Source organism: Pelobates fuscus, chromosome 1 (genome assembly GCF_036172605.1).
Source record: "Pelobates fuscus isolate aPelFus1 chromosome 1, aPelFus1.pri, whole genome shotgun sequence".
Classification (NCBI taxonomy): domain Eukaryota; kingdom Metazoa; phylum Chordata; class Amphibia; order Anura; family Pelobatidae; genus Pelobates; species Pelobates fuscus.
Genome location: NC_086317.1, coordinates 222,595,361 through 222,614,856, shown reverse-complemented (window position 1 = coordinate 222,614,856; position 19,496 = coordinate 222,595,361).

Sequence of the window (19,496 nt, the reverse complement as noted above, 5' to 3'; positions counted from 1 at the left end):
TTCACACACAACGGCACTTTCACTGACGATATCATTGTTGTGATACATTTTACAGTTTCGAAACACTAATATTTCTGTTCAGCCAAGTCTCCCGAGTATAACAGTGCCCCCCATGTACAGGTTTTATGGTGTTTTCAAAAGTTACAGAGTCAAATATAAGGCTTTTTTGTTTTTGTTTAAGGCTTTTTATGTTGCATTTGAGACCATATGGTAGTCCAGGAATGAGAGTTACAACCATGAATGCATGCCATTTACAAAAGTAGGCAACCCAAGGTATTGCAAATAGGGTATGTCCAGTCCTTTTTAGTAGTCACTTAGTGACAAACACTGGCCAAAATTTGCATTAAAATTTGTTTTTCTTTCAATTGTCACACAAACAAATATGAACGCTAACTTTGGCTAGTGTTTGTGACTAACTGGCTACTAAACAAGACTGTACATGCCCCATTTGCAATACCTTGGGTTGTCTACTTTTGCAAATGGTATGCCATCATGGGGGTAATTCTAATTCCTGGGCTGCCATTTGGTCTGAAAGGCAACATAACCAGTCTAGCAAATTTCAATGTGTATAAACTGAACAATGTAACGTGCTATATTTGTCCCTGTAACTTTCCAAAACACCATAAAATCTGTACATTTGGGGTACTGTTTTACTCATGAGACATGCTGAATACAAATATGTGTATTTTATTGCAGTAACATGCAGAACTAAAAAAAATAACAACACTTACAAAGTTACATAGTTACATAGCTGAAAAGAGACTTGTGTCCATCAAGTTCAGCCTTCCTCACATTTGTTTGTTTTGCTGTTGATCCAAAAGAAGGCAAAAAAAACCAGTTTGAAGCGCTTCCAATTTTTCAACAAGCTAGAAAAAAAGATCAATCTTGACCCCAGAATGGCAGTCACATTTATCCTTGGATCAAGCATTTATAACCCTACATTGAAAAAGTATATCCTTGAATATTTTGTTTTTGCAAATATGCATCTAGTAGCTGTTTGAACATCTGTATGGACTCTGATAAAACCACTTCTTCAGGCAAGAATTCTACATCCTTATTGTTCTTACAGTAAAAAAAACCTTTATTTTGCCTTAGACATAATCTTCTTTCTTCCAGTCTAAACTCATGACCTTGTGTCCTATGTAAAGTCCAGTTTGTGAATAGATTTCCACACAATGATTTGTATTGGCCCTGAATATATTTGTATAATGTTATCATATCCCCTCTCAGGTGACATTTCTCTAAACTAAAGAGGTTTGTTAACCTTTCTTCATAGCTGATATTTTTCATTCCTTTTATTATTTTGTAGCCCGCCTCTGCACTTTTTCTAGTGCCATAATATCCTTCTTTAGAACAGGTGCCAAAAATTGCACAGCATATTCAATATGTGGTCTTACCAGTGATTTATAAAGAGGCAAAATTATATTCTCATCCTGAGAATGAATGCCCTTTTTCATGCATGACAATACCTTATTGGCCTTAGCCACTGCTGATTGACATTGCGCATTGTTGCATAGTTTGTTGTCTATAACAATTCCCAAGTCCTTTTCGTGTGTTGTTATCCCTAATTTGCTTCCATTAAGGGTACACGTTGCTTGTGCATTCTGTACGCTGAAGTGCATAATTTTGCTTTTTTCAACATTAAATTTCATCTTCTTTTGAGTGTCCAGTCCCCCAGTCTATCTAATTCCCTCTGCAGCAAAGTAATATCTTGCTCACATTGTATTACTTTACAGAGTTTTGTGTCATCTACAAACACTGAAACATGACTTTCAATGCTTTTGTCAAGATAATTTATAAACATGTTAAATAGAAGGTGTCACGGCAAGGGTGCATAATTAATTATTACACTATTGAATATTATCCTGTAATGTAATTTGTGTAGTAAATGGCACAAATTACAGAGATGGTATTGTTGAGGTCAAAAGGGGTTACATCCTTTGAAGCTGGGACCCCCACAGAGGTCAGATGACAGAAGGGGTAGTATGAATAGCATAGAGATGTGAAAAGGATTTTACAATATGGATGTGAAGTAATCAAGGCTCTGCAAGGTGTGAGGTTCTACACTTGGAAAAAGTCTGAATGTCTCTTCATCCATTTGGCATGTACCTTGTAAGTGATGAGTAAATATCTTTGATATGTAAGTGCCATTAGCTTTGTTCCAGTATCATATCCAAAGGAAGGACAAAAACATTCATATTTACCCCCACAGAATAATAATAAAGCCTCATTTTTGTTATATTTGGAATGTGACAAGTGCCATCTTCTAACCAAGTCAAAACATGAGTGGCCTAACTTGACCCTAGGGAAAGGAATGTGATGTCCGCCCTATTGGATCGAGGGTGGGACGTGCAACATGTATATGGAATGGGAAAATAATAACACATTTGTAGATGCAATTATTATTTATGTGGCAGGTACAAAAAAGAAGATAGAGCCAAATGTTTCCATTTGGATTGACAGTAGTCTGGAACAAATGAGGTGGTCAGTTATTATTTCTGTAGGTACGCCTTAACTCCACCCCTGGGCAAGACTTGATAAACCACAGGGTATATATCTAATGATCCTGAAGGGTGCCTGTGTACTTGCTTGGGGCCAAGATCTAATTTTGAGTGAGTCACCATCTTTCCTTCCCAGAGACCCCTGGACAGAAGTTGTACTTTGAAAACCTAAGTGAGTAATTAGGACTTCTGTATTTTATCCTTTTTTGGTTTTATCTGTTGTTGGTGTAAATAATTTGTTTATCATATATTGTTATATGCACTGTGACTATTTTTGCTCATAATAAACATTTATTTATTAAGTTCTGCCTTTGTCTGGTTAAGAATCACAGTACCTGAAGAGACTAGTTAGTATTTTTGTAATTCCTTAAATAATGTACTAAGTAATGTTAAATTGTCTTGGTGGTGGCAGCGTTAAAATAGTAATAGTTATATTATTATGTTTAAGTGTGGGTGGTGTTAAAAAGGGGAATTATTTCCAGTCTAGTGCAGACAAATAGTGTACTTTATCCCTTTCACCACCACAACTATGTCACGCACACGCTTGGAGTAGGGTGCGTTCATGACAGAAGGGGTCCCAGAAAAGAACCCTGAGGGACACCACTTGCCACCTCTGTCCAGCTTGAAATTTTACCATTAATGACAACTCTTTTTACTCTTTGTATTTTTAAGCCAATGTTCTACCCAAGAACAAGCATTTTCATCTAGACTGATTTTCTTGAGTTTGAAAACTAATCTATTGTGTAGAACTGTGTCAAATGCCTTGGCATCATCCAAATAGATCACATCTACTGCAACACCCTGATCTATATTTCTACTTATTTCTTCGTAGAATGCAATCAAGTTAGTTTGACATGACCTGTGCTTCATAAAACCATGCTGATTTTTGCTGATAACCATGTTCTTCACAAGCAATTCTTGAATATTATCCTTTAATAACCTTTCAAATAGTTTCCCAGCCACAGATGTTAAGCTCACAGGTCTATCATTTCCAGGCAAGGATTTTGAACCCTTTTTGAATATAGGAACCACATCTGCCTTCCTCCACTTCCTGACAGAAAAGAATCTTGAAATATTAAAAACAGAGGTTCACTTACTTCTACACTTAGTTCCTTAAGCACTCATGGATGAATACCGTCAGGCCCTGGAGCTTTGTTTATATTAACTTTATTTAGTTGCTGCAGCACCTTGTCTTGAGTTAATCAATTACAATTATTCTGCAAGTTTTTAGCAGCAATCATTTGCACATCTATTGCCATGGGTTCTTCCTTAATATATAAAGAGGAGAAATAGTTATTTAAAATTCCTGCCTTTTCCTGGTCTTCATTAACTAACACCCCCATTTCAGTTTTTATTGTACCTACACTTTCTTTTTTTTAGAATTTATGTACTTAAAGAATGCTTTGGGGTTGGTTTTGCTCTCTTTGGGTATCTTTTTTTTTTCATTTTGAAGTTTAGCAAATCTAATCGCTTTTTTGCATGCATTATTGGCTTCCTTATGTCTTTTATAGGATGCATCTGATTTGTCTGATTTAAATGCTTTAAATGCCCTTTTCTTATTTTTAATCTCTTTTTTTTACTTCTCTACTAAGCCACATTGGTTATAATTAATAATAAAATCATATGTTTTAGTATACCCCATGCACTTTTGTTTTTTTAAGTTTATTTAAAAGGACACTATATTGTGATCACTATTTCCCAAGTGCTCACCTACTTGAATGTTGGTCAAAAGATCAATGTTGTTTGTTAAAACCAGGCCCAGACAAGTGTCCTTTCTAGTTGGTGCTTGCACAAGTTGTGACATGAAGGTGTCATTTAACAAGATCAAAAACCTAATTACCTTTGCTGAGCTACTAGTCCCTCCGTCCTAATTTATGTCCGGGTAATTAAAATCTCCAATAACCAAAGTGTTACCCAGGTTTGCAGCTTTCTCAATTTGTCCAAACAGCTGTTGTTCCTTATCAATATTAACATTAGGTGGTTTATAACATACAGTTGCAAGAAAAAGTATGTGAACCCTTTGGAATGATATGGATTTCTGCACAAATTGGTCATGAAATGTGATCTGATCATCATCTAAGTCACAATAATAGACAATCACAGTCTTCTTAAACTAATAACACACAAAGAATGAAATGTTGCCATGTTTTTATTGAACATACCATGTAAACATTCACAGTGCAGGTGGAAAAACTATGTGAACCCTTGGATTTAATAACTGGTTGAACCTCCTTTGGCAGCAATAACTTCAACCAAACGTTTCCTGTAGTTGCAGATCAGACGTGCACAACGGTCAGGAGTAATTCTTGACCATTCCTCTTTACAAAACTGTTTCAGTTCAGCAATATTCTTGGGATATCTGGTGTGAATCGCTTTCTTGAGGTCATGCCACAGCATCTCAGTCGGGTTGTGGTCAGGACTCTGACTGGGCCACTTCAGAAGGCATATTTTCTTCTGTTTAAGCCATTCTGTTGTTGATTTACTTCTATGCTTTGGGTCCTGTTGCAACACCCATCGTCTGTTGAGCTTCAGCTGGTAGACAGATGGCCTTAAAGGACCACTATAGTGCCAGGAAAACATACTCGTTTTCCTGGCACTATAGTGCCCTGAGGGTTTCCCTGAGGGGAAAAGGGGAAAAACTTACCTTTTTCCAGCGCTGGGCGGGGAGCTCTCTGCCTCCGATCCTCCTCCGTTCCGCCCCTTCGGCTGAATGTGCACGTGCGGCAAGAGCTGCGCGCGCATTCAGCCGGTCGCATAGGAAAGCATTATCAATGCTTTCCTGTGGACGCTTGCGCGCTCTCACTGTGATTTTCACAATGAGAATCACGCAAGCGCCTCTAGCGGCTGTCAATGAGCAGCCGCTAGAGGCTTTGGGGGAAGGCTTAACCCATTTATAAACATAGCAGTTTCTCTGAAACTGCTATGTTTATAAAAAAAAAATGGGTTAACCCTAGCTGGGCCTGGCACCCAGACCACTTCATTAAGCTGAAGTGGTCTGGGTGCCTAGAGTGGTCCTTTAAGTTCTCCTGCAAAATGTCTTGATAAACTTGGGAATTCATTTTTCCTTCAATGATAGCAATCCGTGCAGGCCCTGACGCAGCAAAGCAGCCCCAAACCATGATGCCCCCACCACCATACTTCACAGTTGGGATGAGGTTTTGATGTTGGTGTGCTGTGCCTTTTTTTCGCCACACATAGTGTTGTCTGTTTCTTCCAAACAACTCAACTTTGGTTTCATCTGTACACGGAATATTTTGCCAGTACTGCTGTGGAACATCCAGGTGCTCTTGTGCAAACTGTAAACGTGCAGCAATGTTTTGTTTGGACAGCAGTGGCTGTAGTATCCTCCCATGAAATCCATTCTTGTTTAGTGTTTTACGTATTGTAGATTCGCTAACAGGGATGTTAGCATTTGCCAGTGACTTTTGTAAGTCTTTAGCTGACACTCTAGGATTCTTCTTCACCTCATTGAGCAGTCTGCGCTGTGCTCTTGCAGTCATCTTTACAGGACGGCCACTCCTAGGGAGAGTAGCAGCAGTGCTGAACTTTCTCCATTTATAGACAATTTATCTTGCCGTGGACTGATGAACAGCAAGGCTTTTGGAGATACTTTTTTAACCCTTTCCAGCTTTATGCAAGTCAACAATTCTTAATCGTAGGTCTTCTGAGAGCTCTTTTGTGCGAGGCATCATTCACATCAGGCAATGCTTCTCGTGAAAAGCAAACCCAGAACTGGTGTGTGTTTTTATAGGGCAGCTGTAACCAACACCTCCAATCTCATCTCATTGATTGGACTCCAGTTGGCTGACATCTCACTCCAATAAGCTCTTGGAGATGTCATTAGTCTAGGGGTTCACATACTTTTTCCACCTGCACTGTGAATGTTTACATGGTGTGTTCAATAAAAACATGGCAACATTTCATTCTTTGTGTGTTATTAGTTTAAGCAGACTGTGATTGTCTATTGTTGTGACTTAGATGATGATCAGATCACATTTTATGACCAATTTGTGCAGAAATCCATATCATTCCAAAGGGTTCACATACTTTTTCTTGCAACTGTATCCCGACCAATAGTTGATTTCCCTTCTTTAACCCCAAGAAGATATTTACTAGAGATGTCGTGAACATAAAATTTTCCGTTCGCGAATGGCGAACGCGAATTTCCGCAAATGTTCGCGAACGGGCATTTACACATGGCACATGTGCGTTTACACATGGCCCTATATGGGCACTATGGCAATCCCGGCCCCTCATTTGGGCTGTTACATATGTCAATTTCGGCCCCACATTTGGGCAATTACATACGTCAAATTTCTAATATACAAGGGTTAAGGAAACACAACCTTTCATAGTACATTCCAATATTACGCTTGGCCTTGTTAGGCCCACGGTGGTCTTTTCCCTTTCTCAGCACATGCCCGAGAGCCTGGTTCCTATCACTGTGCATTTGACATATCCAGGCTTCTTTGGTCTGTCACTGATTTAACTGTTTAGTACCTCTCACCGCTCCTTCATCCCATGCACTAGACTGGGAGGCGGGCAGAAGGACAAGTGGGGCTGACCATTTCATTTCCGGGCAAGGCTCGGGCGCGCTATGACTTTATGCTGGGGTATGCTATTTTCACTACATGCGGGGTATCGCACATCTGCTCCATCTGCTCCGGAACCCACACCTACTCCACATATACAGCCCGACTGTCACCTAAGATACACCTAACTAAGGTCAATATTGGCATCCTGGAATACTATCTGCATTTAAACCCTGCTAGGCATCTGGTAGATTCGTATGCCGTGTTTCTCACAAGGGTTTCACACGGGCCTTATCGCCCACCCCACAGGTACACTCGTATGCCCTAACCTATTATCTACACCTATTGACCCACTTACGGTGGACCACCTTCTGTCCACAGCAATCATACGCTTGTTTCACGATCGTCCGTTTCCGGTCTTCACGTTTCTCATCTTGGTGTACTGCTCCCATAGGGGTAGCCATTCATAATTCCCAGTCCTGGTTTAGGTCCCTCAACTTTGTAATGCGTATCATTCTGCAGGGTTGGTCTCTGGTCCCTGGGCTACTTAAATTTCACACAGAAATACATACAGATGCAGCAGCACACAGGGTTCACAGCCATGTCCTCACTGATGTCATTGAAGGTCTCTTCCTCCACCCAGCCACCTACAACACCAAGGGTCCCCGAAAGGTGACAACAAGCCCCCTGGGATGCCTGCTGTGTTTGGTCTTCCACCTCCTCAAAGCCACCTTCCTCCTCTGACTCCTCTTCTTCAGACTCTTCTCTCTGCATTGCCTCTCTCTGCGTTATTATAAGGTGTGTTAAGTAGTACTATTCCTATCAGTTTAATCCCTGTTACGTGTATATGGCATCGATTTTAGGAACCGGGAGATGGAAAAAGATGCTTGGTCGGTCCTCCTACTTAAAATTTGGGGCACTGCGCGTGCAATCTAATGTGCCACCAGATAGGAGTGGTGTGTTAAATAGTACTATTCTTATCAGTTTAATCCCTGTTACGTCCCCCTCATCAGGCCTTTTTTAGTCGATCCCTTCGGGATCCATCCCTCATTCATCTTAATAAAGGTGAGGTAATCTAGACTTTTTTGACCTAGGCGACTTCTCTTCTCAGTGACAATACCTCCTGCTGCACTGAAGGTCCTTTCTGACAAGACACTTGAAGCGGGGCAGGCCAGAAGTTCTATCGCAAATTGGGATAACTCAGACCACAGGTCAAGCCTGCACACCCAGTAGTCAAGGGGTTCATCGCTCCTCAGAGTGTAGATTTCTGCAGTTAAGGCGAGGTAGTCTGCTACCTGTCGGTCGAGTCGTTCTCTGAGGGTGGACCCCGAAGGGCTGTGGCGATGCGTAGGACTTAAAAAGCTCTGCATGTCCTCCATCAACAACACGTCTGTAAAGCGTCCTGTCCTTGCCGGCGTGGTCGTGGGAGGAGGAGGATTACTTTCACCTCTTCCCCTGTTAGATTCCCCCTTATACGCTGTGTAAAGCATACTTTTTAATTTATTTTGGAACTGCTGCATCCTTTCTGACTTGCGGTAATTCGGTAACATTTCTGCTTATATCGGGGGTCTAGTAGCATGGACACCCAGTACAGGTCGTTGTCCTTCAGCCTTTTTATACGACGGTCCCTCAACAGGCACGACAGCATGAAAGACCCCATTTGCACAAGTTTGGATGCCGAGCTACTCATGTTCCGTTCCTCATCCTCAGTGATCTCACTGAAAGTATGTTCTTCCCCCCAGCCACGTACAACACCATGGGTACCAGATAGGTGACAACGAGCACCCTGGGATGCCTGTTGTGGTTGGTCTTCCTCCTCCTCCTAAAAGCCACATTCCTCCTCTGACTAATATTCCTCACAATCCTCTTCCAGCGTTGCCGCAGGTCCAGCAAGCAATGCTGATAAGGCTGTTTCTGGTGGTGATGGTGACCACAACTCTTCCTCTTCCTCTTCACGCTCATCTACGGCCTGATCCAGCACTCTTCGCAGGGCACGCTCCAGGAAGAAAACAAATGGCATGATGTCACTGATGGTGCCTTCGGTGCGACTGACTAGGTTTGTCACCTCCTCAAAAGGACGCATGAGCCTACAGGTATTGCGCATGAGCATCCAGTAATGTGGCAAAAAAATTCCCAGCTCTGCAGAGGCTGTCCTAGTACCCCGGTCATACAAATAGTTGTTAACGGCTTTTTCTTGTTGGAGCAGGCGGTCGAACATTAGGAGTGTTGAATTCCAATGTGTCGGGCTGTCGCAAATCAAGCGCCTCACTGGCATGTTGTTTCGCCGCTGGATATCTGAAAAGTTCGCCATGGCCGTGTAGGAATGCCTGAAATGGCCACACACCTTCCTGGCCTGCTTCAGGATGTCTTGTAAGCCTGGATACTTATGCACAAAGCGTTGTACGATCAGATTACACACATGTGCAATGCACAGCACATGTGTCACCTTGCCCAAATTCAATGCCGCCAACAAATTTCTTCCGTTGTTACAAACCACTTTGCCGATCTATAGTTGGTGCAGAGTCAGCCACTGACCCACCTGTGCATTCATGGCGGACAGGAGTTCTGGTCCGGTGTGACTCTCTGCTTTCAGGCAGGTCAACCCCAAGACGGCGTGACACTGCCATATGCGGGATGTGGAATAGTACCTGGGGAGCTGGGGGGTGCCGTTGATGTGGAGCAAGACGCAGCAGCAGAAGAGGACTTAGCCGAGGAGGTTAAGAGGATGGAGTAGGAGGAGTAGAGGAGGTGGCAGCAGGCCTGCCTGCAAGTCGTGGCGGTGTCACCAACTCCTCTGCAGAGCCACGCATTCCATGCTTGGCAGCCGTCAGCAGGTTTACCCAATGCGCAGCGTAGGTGATATACCTGCCCTGACCATGCTTTGCAGGCCAGGTATCAGTGGTCAGATGGACCCTTGCCCCAACACTGTGTGCCAGACATGCCATTACTTCCTTTTGCACAATCAAGTACAGGTTGGGGATTGCCTTTTGTGCAAAGAAATTTCTGCCGGGTACCTTTCACTGCGGTGTCCCAATAGCTACAAATTTTTGGAACGCCTCAGACTCCACCAGCTTGTATGGTAAAAGCTGGTTGGCTAAGAGTTCAGACAAGCCAGGTGTCAGATGCCGGGCAAGGGGGTGACTTTGTGACATTGGCTTCTTACGCTCAAACATGTCCTTGACAGACACCTGACTGTGGGCAGATGAGCAGGAACTGCTCAAGGCGAGAGACAGAGTGGCGGATCATTGAGAGGGGGCAAGGAGGACAGCAGTGGTTGACGTGGCTGAAGATGCTGGACCAGGAGGAGGATGGCGGCTTTGAGTTTGTGTGCTGCTTGTACTCATGTGTTGATCCCATAGGTGTTTATGATGTGCGATCATGTGCCTTCGCAAAAAAATTGTACCTAGGTGGGTGTTGGACTTCCCACGACTCATTTTCTTTTGGCACAGGTTGCAAATGGCATCGCTGTTGTCAGAGGCAGACACACACAAAAAAATGCCACACTGCTGAGCTCTGCAATGACGGCATTCTGGTGGTGGCAACAGCATGGGTTGATTGGTGTGCTGTCTGGCTGACCCTGGGTGCCGATGCATGCTGTCTGACTGTGCCACTAGCTCCTTGCGACGACCTCCCCCTGCTTCCAACTCGTCTCCTCCAACTCGTCTCCTCATCTGAACATTCCCCCTGTTCTTCTTCTCTTCTAGCGGGCACCCATGTGACATCCACAGACGCATCGTCATCATCAACCGCTTCACTTGTATCTGACAACTCAGCAAAGGAAGCAGCAGCGGGTACAACATCATCATCATCACACCATGTGTCCATGTGTGTAATGCTGCCTGACTGAGACATATCCCTGTTATCTACATCCTCTGGCAATAATGGTTGCGCATCACTCATTTCTTCCAACTGATGTGTAAATAACTCCTCTGACAGATCAAGTGAAGCGGCTGTGGTGGGCGGGCTGTGGCGGGCGAGTGGTAACTTTAGAGGTGCCCGAAGCCGTTAGTAGTATTTTAAATCATGCCTGGTGGTGGGGGTCATGTCGGCAGAGCCGTCTGGGCTTACCGGCCGTTCCGACGGAGGGTCCCTGGATGCGTTTGACCCCGTTTGTTCTTGGCGGTCAGTGTGTGTTACTGGGCGCGTGGATTCGGCCGGGCCTGTTTTGGCCTGCGTTGGCCATTGGAGCATGGCCCCGATGTCCCTGTTGTCCGCCTGGTGTTGCAGTCGCTGTGAGCGGCGTCCCATAGCCGGCATGCAGTCAGGCTGAGCTACTGCTGTGTCAGATGCCCCTGTGGCTCCACCCCCCACCTTCCTTACATTTTCATCCCCACCCATACTAGAGGGGCTGTTTCCTCGGCTGTTAGAAGTAACAGTTTCCTCTAATACAGCTACTCCTAAACTTCTTAATTTCTCATTTTTTTTTATATTTTATAAATATGAAATTATGTTTCATATATAAATATTTGTTATGACACGAAAGCCCTATTTCTCCTGAACAAAATGATATATAATAAGTGTGAGTGCATTTAATATGAAAGAGGTGAATTCTAGTTGAACAGACATATAGCGCAAATTCAAAGTTTTTTCTACGTTTTGTTTTGATCACAACTTGTACAACTGCCACAGTCCTTAGGGGTTAATGTAAAGTATGGTGCTGCTTTTTACTGATCTCCTAACAGGAAAAAATGTGATGTCTGAAATTATCTGAACAGTTGAATTGTGATCACTTTAGCATCATTAATGGTTCATCGGCTGTGAGATATGCTGTATATGAGACTGCAATTTCCCTAAATTTTGCAAAACATTAGCAAAGTCCACACAAAAATAGTGAGTTCAGCTATTTTGGTCTTAAATGTGCAAGACCATCATTGCTTCTGTGCATATTTAATTAATAAGAAAAAACATGTAACTAGGGACATGTTTGGGGGGGGGGGGGGGAGGGGGGGGACATAACCATTCAAACTTTTGCTGCATTTTGATAATTATACAACATTTTAACATTTTCTTGCTCTGCTGCTTGGTCATAGGTCTCTGAAAGTTTGCAAACATTTGTTGTTTAGATGTTTCGGAACAGTAAAATATGTCTCATCATCACATCTCTAAAAGAAACAGAGTTACAAAATGACTACACTCCATGTTGTGTTATTAGGTGGCCAACTGTGCATCTATACTATCAATGTGGATGTCTCACATTTCATAAATTCAAAATTACTTTGAGATACAGATTTGAATATGTTCATAACAGCTAGTGCCCTGTTAACTCTTTAATTCCCATTGAATGTGAAACACAGTAAACTAAATGGTAACAAACACTGTATTGCTTCTATAGAATGTTATTAATAACATATAAACACTTAAGAAAATGGATACATTATCCTCTAAGGGGGAATGAATTGGATTGTTTTTCAGAACTATACCGCAGTAAATGTTTAAATGCATAGACTTCTCCATTGTTTCTCATTTGTAGCTTGATCACTTCATTTAAATGATTTAAAAAATACTTTTAAACAGAAAAAGGATTGGGAAAATCGCTGACCACTTGTGCTCATTTTTTCCCCTCCCTGCCAAAATTAATCAGTGTCAAGCGCATTAATGGGGAGCACAGAAACTGTTTAAAAGCTCCATTTACCAGTTGGCTGACTCCATTACACACTTTAATATCCAGGTGTCATAGAAGAAAACCCCCTCTGTAAGTGTCTGTCTTAATAAAACTCTTGAATTAGTCGGGTGCTTGTTTCAGTCACCCTTCTCCTGTCTTGGACTCTCCGGAAGATTATGAAGTGCATTGTTCAATTACAAATCCTTCTTTTAAAGACGATTAACAATTTAATTGCCAGAATAATCTTCAACTTATTTACGGCATTTCCCTTGCCCTACTAGCAATGCGACCTGTATAATTAATTTTTCTTGATAGTGGTGACACTGTTTAAAGAGAAACTGTCATATTAATCCTTTCTTTGGTGTGCTTATAATATTCATTTCTTAAAGTGTACATTATTGCATTGCTTATAATGCATTATACAGGGAGTGCAGAATTATTAGGCAAGTTGTATTTTTGAGGATTAATTTTATTATTGAACAACAACCATGTTCTCAATGAACCCAAAAAACTCATTAATATCAAAGCTGAATATTTTTGGAAGTGGTTTTTAGTTTGTTTTTAGTTTTAGCTATTTTAGGGGGATATCTGTGTGTGCAGGGGACTATTACTGTGCATAATTATTAGGCAACTTAACAAAAACCAAATATATACCCATTTCAATTATTTATTTTTACCAGTGAAACCAATATAACATCTCAACATTCACAAATATACATTTCTGACATTCAAAAACATAACAAAAACAAATCAGTGACCAATATAGCCACCTTTCTTTGCAAGGACACTCAAAAGCCTGCCATCCATGGATTCTGTCAGTGTTTTGATCTGTTCACCATCAACATTGCGTGCAGCAGCAACCACAGCCTCCCAGACACTGTTCAGAGAGGTGTACTGTTTTCCCTCCTTGTAAATCTCACATTTGATGATGGACCACAGGTTCTCAATGGGGTTCAGATCAGGTGAACAAGGAGGCCATGTCCTTAGATTTTCTTCTTTTATACCCTTTCTTGCCAGCCACGCTGTGGAGTACTTGGACGCGTGTGATGGAGCATTGTCCTGCATGAAAATCATGTTTTTCTTGAAGGATGCAGACTTCTTCCTGTACCACTGCTTGAAGAAGGTGTCTTCCAGAAACTGGCAGTAGGACTGGGAGTTGAGCTTGACTCCATCCTCAACCCGAAAAGGCCCCACAAGCTCATATTTGATGATACCAGCCCAAACCAGTACTCCACCTCCACCTTGCTGGTGTCTGAGTCGGACTGGAGCTCTCTGCCCTTTACCAATCCAGCCACGGGCCCATCCATCTGGCCCATCAAGACTCACTCTCATTTCATCAGTCCATAAAACCTTAGAAAAATCAGTCTTGAGATATTTCTTGGCCCAGTCTTGACGTTTCAGCTTGTGTGTCTTGTTCAGTGGTGGTCGTCTTTCAGCCTTTCTTACCTTGGCCATGTCTCTGAGTATTGCACACCTTGTGCTTTTGGGCACTCCAGTGATGTTGCAGCTCTGAAATATGGCCAAACTGGTGGCAAGTGGCATCTTGGCAGCTGCACGCTTGACTTTTCTCAGTTCATGGGCAGTTATTTTGCGCCTTGGTTTCTCCACACGCTTCTTGCGACCCTGTTGACTATTTTGAATGAAACGCTTGATTGTTCGATGATCACGCTTCAGAAGCTTTGCAATTTTAAGAGTGCTGCATCCCTCTGCAAGATATCTCACTATTTTTGACTTTTCTGAGCCTGTCAAGTCCTTCTTTTGACCCATTTTGCCAAAGGAAAGGAAGTTGCCTAATAATTATGCACACCTGATATAGGGTGTTGATGTCATTAGACCACACCCCTTCTCATTACAGAGATGCACATCACCTAATATGCTTAATTGGTAGTAGGCTTTCGAGCCTATACAGCTTGGAGTAAGACAACATGCATAAAGAGGATGATGTGGTCAAAATACTCATTTGCCTAATAATTCTGCACTCCCTGTATGTTCCCAAAAATGTACTTGGTCACCACTGCCCACTACAGTATGAACTACTATATTATGGCTCTTCTTCCTATGATTTATTGCATGCAAACCCAACGCAATGCACTGAACTGAATGAGTGCATGTGCAATGAACTGTAGGAATGATATTTAATTGACTTATCTATGCTATTACAGATGCATTTGGATTTGGATTTGACTGAGATCATCAGTATAGATCAGTGTTTCCCAATTGGTGGTCTGTGAAATCTGGGCTTCCGTCCTGATTTGACCATCGGGTGTCCCATGCACTTAGGGCCACTCAATCAGTATTGCAGAACAGGGACCCGGTCAGGTATTTAAAAGCGTGATCAGCCGCCTGTAGTATTGGAGTGTGTCATAGAGATGTCCCGAATAGTTCGCTGGCGAATAGTTCCTGGCGAACATATGCGATGTTCGGTCCACCCCCTATTCGTCATCATTGACTAAACTTTGACCCTGTACCTCACAGTCAGCAGATACATTCCAGCCAATCAGCAGCAGACCGTCCCTCCCAGACCCTCCCACCTCCTGGACAGCATCCATTTTAGATTCATTCGGAAGCTGCATTCTTTTTTTTTTTTTTTTTTTAGACAGAAGTGTGTTATATTTGAGCATGCTAGGCTGAATGTGCGTATATCATGGCTTGTTGCACTGAGGGTATAGCAGTACATTGTTGTGAAAGATGGCTGTCATGTTTAGGGTGTAGCTTGCACGTTATCAACTGTGTATTTATATCAGCAGCTCCACCACTAGTTATAAATCAAGTGTGAGTCGCCCCATGAGATGAGACTAGTGAATAACATAATACATGAACGATTAAGGTAAAGGCATGTACTGAACTATGACAATAAACTCTTTAGGAGGTGAAATAATTACATGTTTAAACGCTTGCTACTTTGCGATTAGTTAATATGCAGAGAACAGTTCATATGATCAAAGGCATGGTGTGGAGGATCGGCTATAGTGGGACATGCTTGGCAGGCTGCTGTTTACTGCTTGTGCTCATCTGATCCCTTCTGGGCGCCAGGTGCAGACCCTGGGAGTCCCTGATACCTGGAACAACAAAGGCAAGTCTCTGGCTGAGTGCCGGGTTCGCGGCTTGAGGTGGTGGAAGCTTGTTTTGTCGGGTGGTCGGATCTGTCCCGGTGGTGCTTCACGTCTGGTGCGGGATTGTGGTGGCTTAAGGTGGAGGTGAGTGCTTGACGTGGGGCAGGCTCTGCATTTATGTTTGTGCCTCCGGTCCCGTCTTCGACGCCTTTTGCGTTGGTGGATTTTAATCGGGACCGCTTTGCTTAGCTGTGGTGGAGCTTGTTGGGGCTGGGGGGAAGAACATACCTTCAGTGAGATATCTGAGGACGAGGAACAGGACATGAGTAGCTCGGCATCCAACCTTGTGCAAATGGGGTCTTTCATGCTGTCGAGCCTGTTGAGGGACCCTCGTATAAAAAGGCTGAAGGAGAACGACCTGTACTGGGATGCAGCAGTTCCAAAATAAATTAAAAAGTATGCTTTACACAGCGTATAAGGGTGATGTCACAGCACAACGGGAATCTAACAGGGGAAGAGGTGAAAGTAATCCTCCTCCTCCCACGACCACGCCGGCAAGGACAGGACGCTTTACAGACGTGTTGTTGATGGAGGACATGCAGAGCTTTTTAAGTCCTACACATCACCACAGACCTTTGGGGTCCACCCTCAGAGAACGACTCGACCGACAGGTAGCAGACTACCTCACCTTAACTGCAGATATCGACACTCTGAGGAGCGATGAACCCCTTGACTACTGGGTGTGCAGGCTTGACCTGTGGCCTGAGCTATCCCAATTTGCGATAGAACTTCTGGCCTGCCCGCTTCAAATGTCCTGTCAGAAAGGACCTTCAGTGCAGCAGGAGGTATTGTCACTGAGAAGAGAAGTCGCCTAGGTCAAAAAAGTCTAGATTACCTCACCTTTATTAAGATGAATGAGGGATGGATCCCGAAGGGACTGACAGTGGGCGATACATTCGACTAAAAAAGGCCTGATGAGGGGGACGTAACAGGGATTAAACTGATAAGAATAGTACTACTTAACACACCACTCCTATCTGGTGGCACATTAGATTACACGCGCAGTGCACCAAATTTGAAGTAGGAGGACCAACCAAGCATCTTTTTCCATCTCCCGGTTCCTAAAATCGATGCCATATACACGTCCCCTGATAGGGGACGTAACAGGGATTAAACTGATAAGAATAGCACTACTTAACACACCACTCCTATCTGGTGGCACATTAGATTACACGTGAAGTGCCCCAAATTTGAAGTAGGAGGACCAACCAAGCATCTTTTTCCATCTCCCGGTTCCTAAAATCGATGCCATATACACGTCCCCTGATAGGGGACGTAACAGGGATTAAACTGATAAGAATAGTACTACTTAACACACCACTCCTATCTGGTGGCACATTAGATTGCACGCGCAGTGCCCCTAATTTTAAGTAGGAGGATCGACCAAGCATCCTTTTCCATCTCCCGGTTACTAAAATCGATGCCATATACACGTCCCCTGATAGGGTACGTAACAGGGATTAAACTGATAAGAATAGTACTATTTAACACACCACTCCTATCTGGTGGCACATTAGATTGCACGCGCAGTGCCCCAAATTTTAAGTAGGAGGATCGACCAAGCATCTTTTTCCATCTCCCGGTTACTAAAAGCGATGCCATATACACGTCTCCTGATAGGGGACGTAACAGGGATTAAACTGATAGGAATAGTACTACTTAACACACCTTATAATAATGCAGAGAGAGGCAATGCAGAGAGAGGAGTCTGAAGAAGAGGAGTCAGGGGAGGAAGGTGGCTTTGAGGAGGTGGAAGACCAAACACAGCAGGCGTCCCAGGGGGCTTGTTGTCACCTTTCGGGTCCCCTTGGTGTTGTACGTGGCTGGGTGGAGGAAGAGACCTTCAATGACATCAGTGAGGACAAGGAACGGGACATGGCTAGCTTGGTATCCAACCTTGTGCAAATGGGGAGTTTGCGGTTGTGCAAATGGACTGTTTGCGGATGTTTGCGGTGCGTTAAACGGGGAGTTTGGTCTGTCACTGTGAAGTGGGCGTAACCCTTACACTACCTGATCGATACAACATCATACCTGATGTTTTAAAGCATGTTATTCCAAACAATTTAGGAATGTTAGGTGATTTATGCCCTTTATGGATTAAAACCAGACTCTGCATTAACTATGTAATTTTCCATGGGATTTTTGCCATGGATCCCCCTCCGGCATGCCACAGTCCAGGTGTTAGTCCCCTTGAAACAACTTTTCCATCACTATTGTGGCCAGAAAGAGTCCCTGTGGGTTTGAAAATTCGCCTGCCTATTGAAGTCTATGGCAGTTCGCCCGGTTCGCCCGTTCGCGAACATTTGCGGAAATTTGCGTTCGCCGTTCGCGAACAGAACATTTTATGTTCGCGGCATCTCTAGTGTGTCAGTGTGTGTATCTGAGTGTGTGTATCTGTGTGTCAGTGTGTGTACCTGTGTGTCAGTATTTGTACCTATGTGTCAGTGTGTGTATCTGTGTCTATGTACCAGTGTGTGTATCTGTGTGTCAAGTTGTATTTATGTACCAGTGTGTGTATATGTGTGTCAGTGTTTGTATCTGTGTGTATGTGCCAGTGTGTATCTGTGTGTCAGTGTATCTGTCAGTGAGTGTATCCGTGTGTCAGTGTGTGTATCTATGTGTCTGTGTTTATCTGGCAGCGTGTATCTGTGTACGTGCCAGTGTGTGTATCTGTGCATGAGTTAGTGTGTGTATATGTCTGTCACTGTATCCGTCAGTGTGTGTACCTGAGTATGTGTGTGCCAGTTTGCATGTGTATGTTTAAGTGTGTGTATCTGTGTGCCAGCGTGTGTACTGTGTGTGTGTATGTGTCAGTGTGTGTATCTGTGTGGGTATGTGCCAGTGTGTATTTGTGTGTCAGTGTATCTGTCAATGTGTGTATCTGAGTGTGTATGTGCCAGTGTGTGTGTGTATGTGCCGGTGTCTGTACCTGTGTGTGTATATGTGTGTCAGTGTATGTATCTATGTGTATATGGGCCAATATGTGGATACAGTGTGTGTATCTGAGGATGTGCATATGCACCACTATTTGTATATTTGTGTCAGTGTGTGTATCTGTCAGTGTGTGTATCTGTGTGAGAGTATGTGCCAGTGTGTGTGCATGGGTATCTAAATGTGTGTGTGTGTATGTGTGTCTGTGTATTTACCAGTGTGTGTATTTGTGTGTCAAGGTGTGTTTATGTGTGTCAGTGTATCTGTCAATGTGTGTATCTGACTTGTGTGTGCATGTGCCAGTGTGTGCGTCAGTGTGTGTATCTGTGTGCCCATGTGTATCTGCCAGTGTATGTATCTGTCTGCATATGTGCCAGTGTCTTTATCTGTGTGACAATGTATGTGCCAGTATGTGTACCTCTGTGCCAGTATCTGTGTGTATGTGCCAGTGTGCATGTGTGTGTCAGTTTGTGTGTATGTGTGAATGTGTATAAGACTATTGTTATAAAGGGGATGGATTGGTAGGATTTTTTATAGGGACTAAATCCCTCCCACAATTCCAGGTTTCCCACCTTTTATTTGTGGCTGGGACATACCAGCCATTAGAGTATAAATATGCATTCATACAATACATTTAAAATGAAATAAGTCGGTTGAAGTGGGCTGGAACTGATGAGAGGTTAGGCCTGAAATAAAAGAGGGCAAAAAAGATGATATGCAAATCAACCTTTATTTTAACACTTCTTAATATTACATTGCGATATTACAGAAGGCCAACCAAACTTCTTTCTCAGGTTGTGGCACATGCTTGCAATAG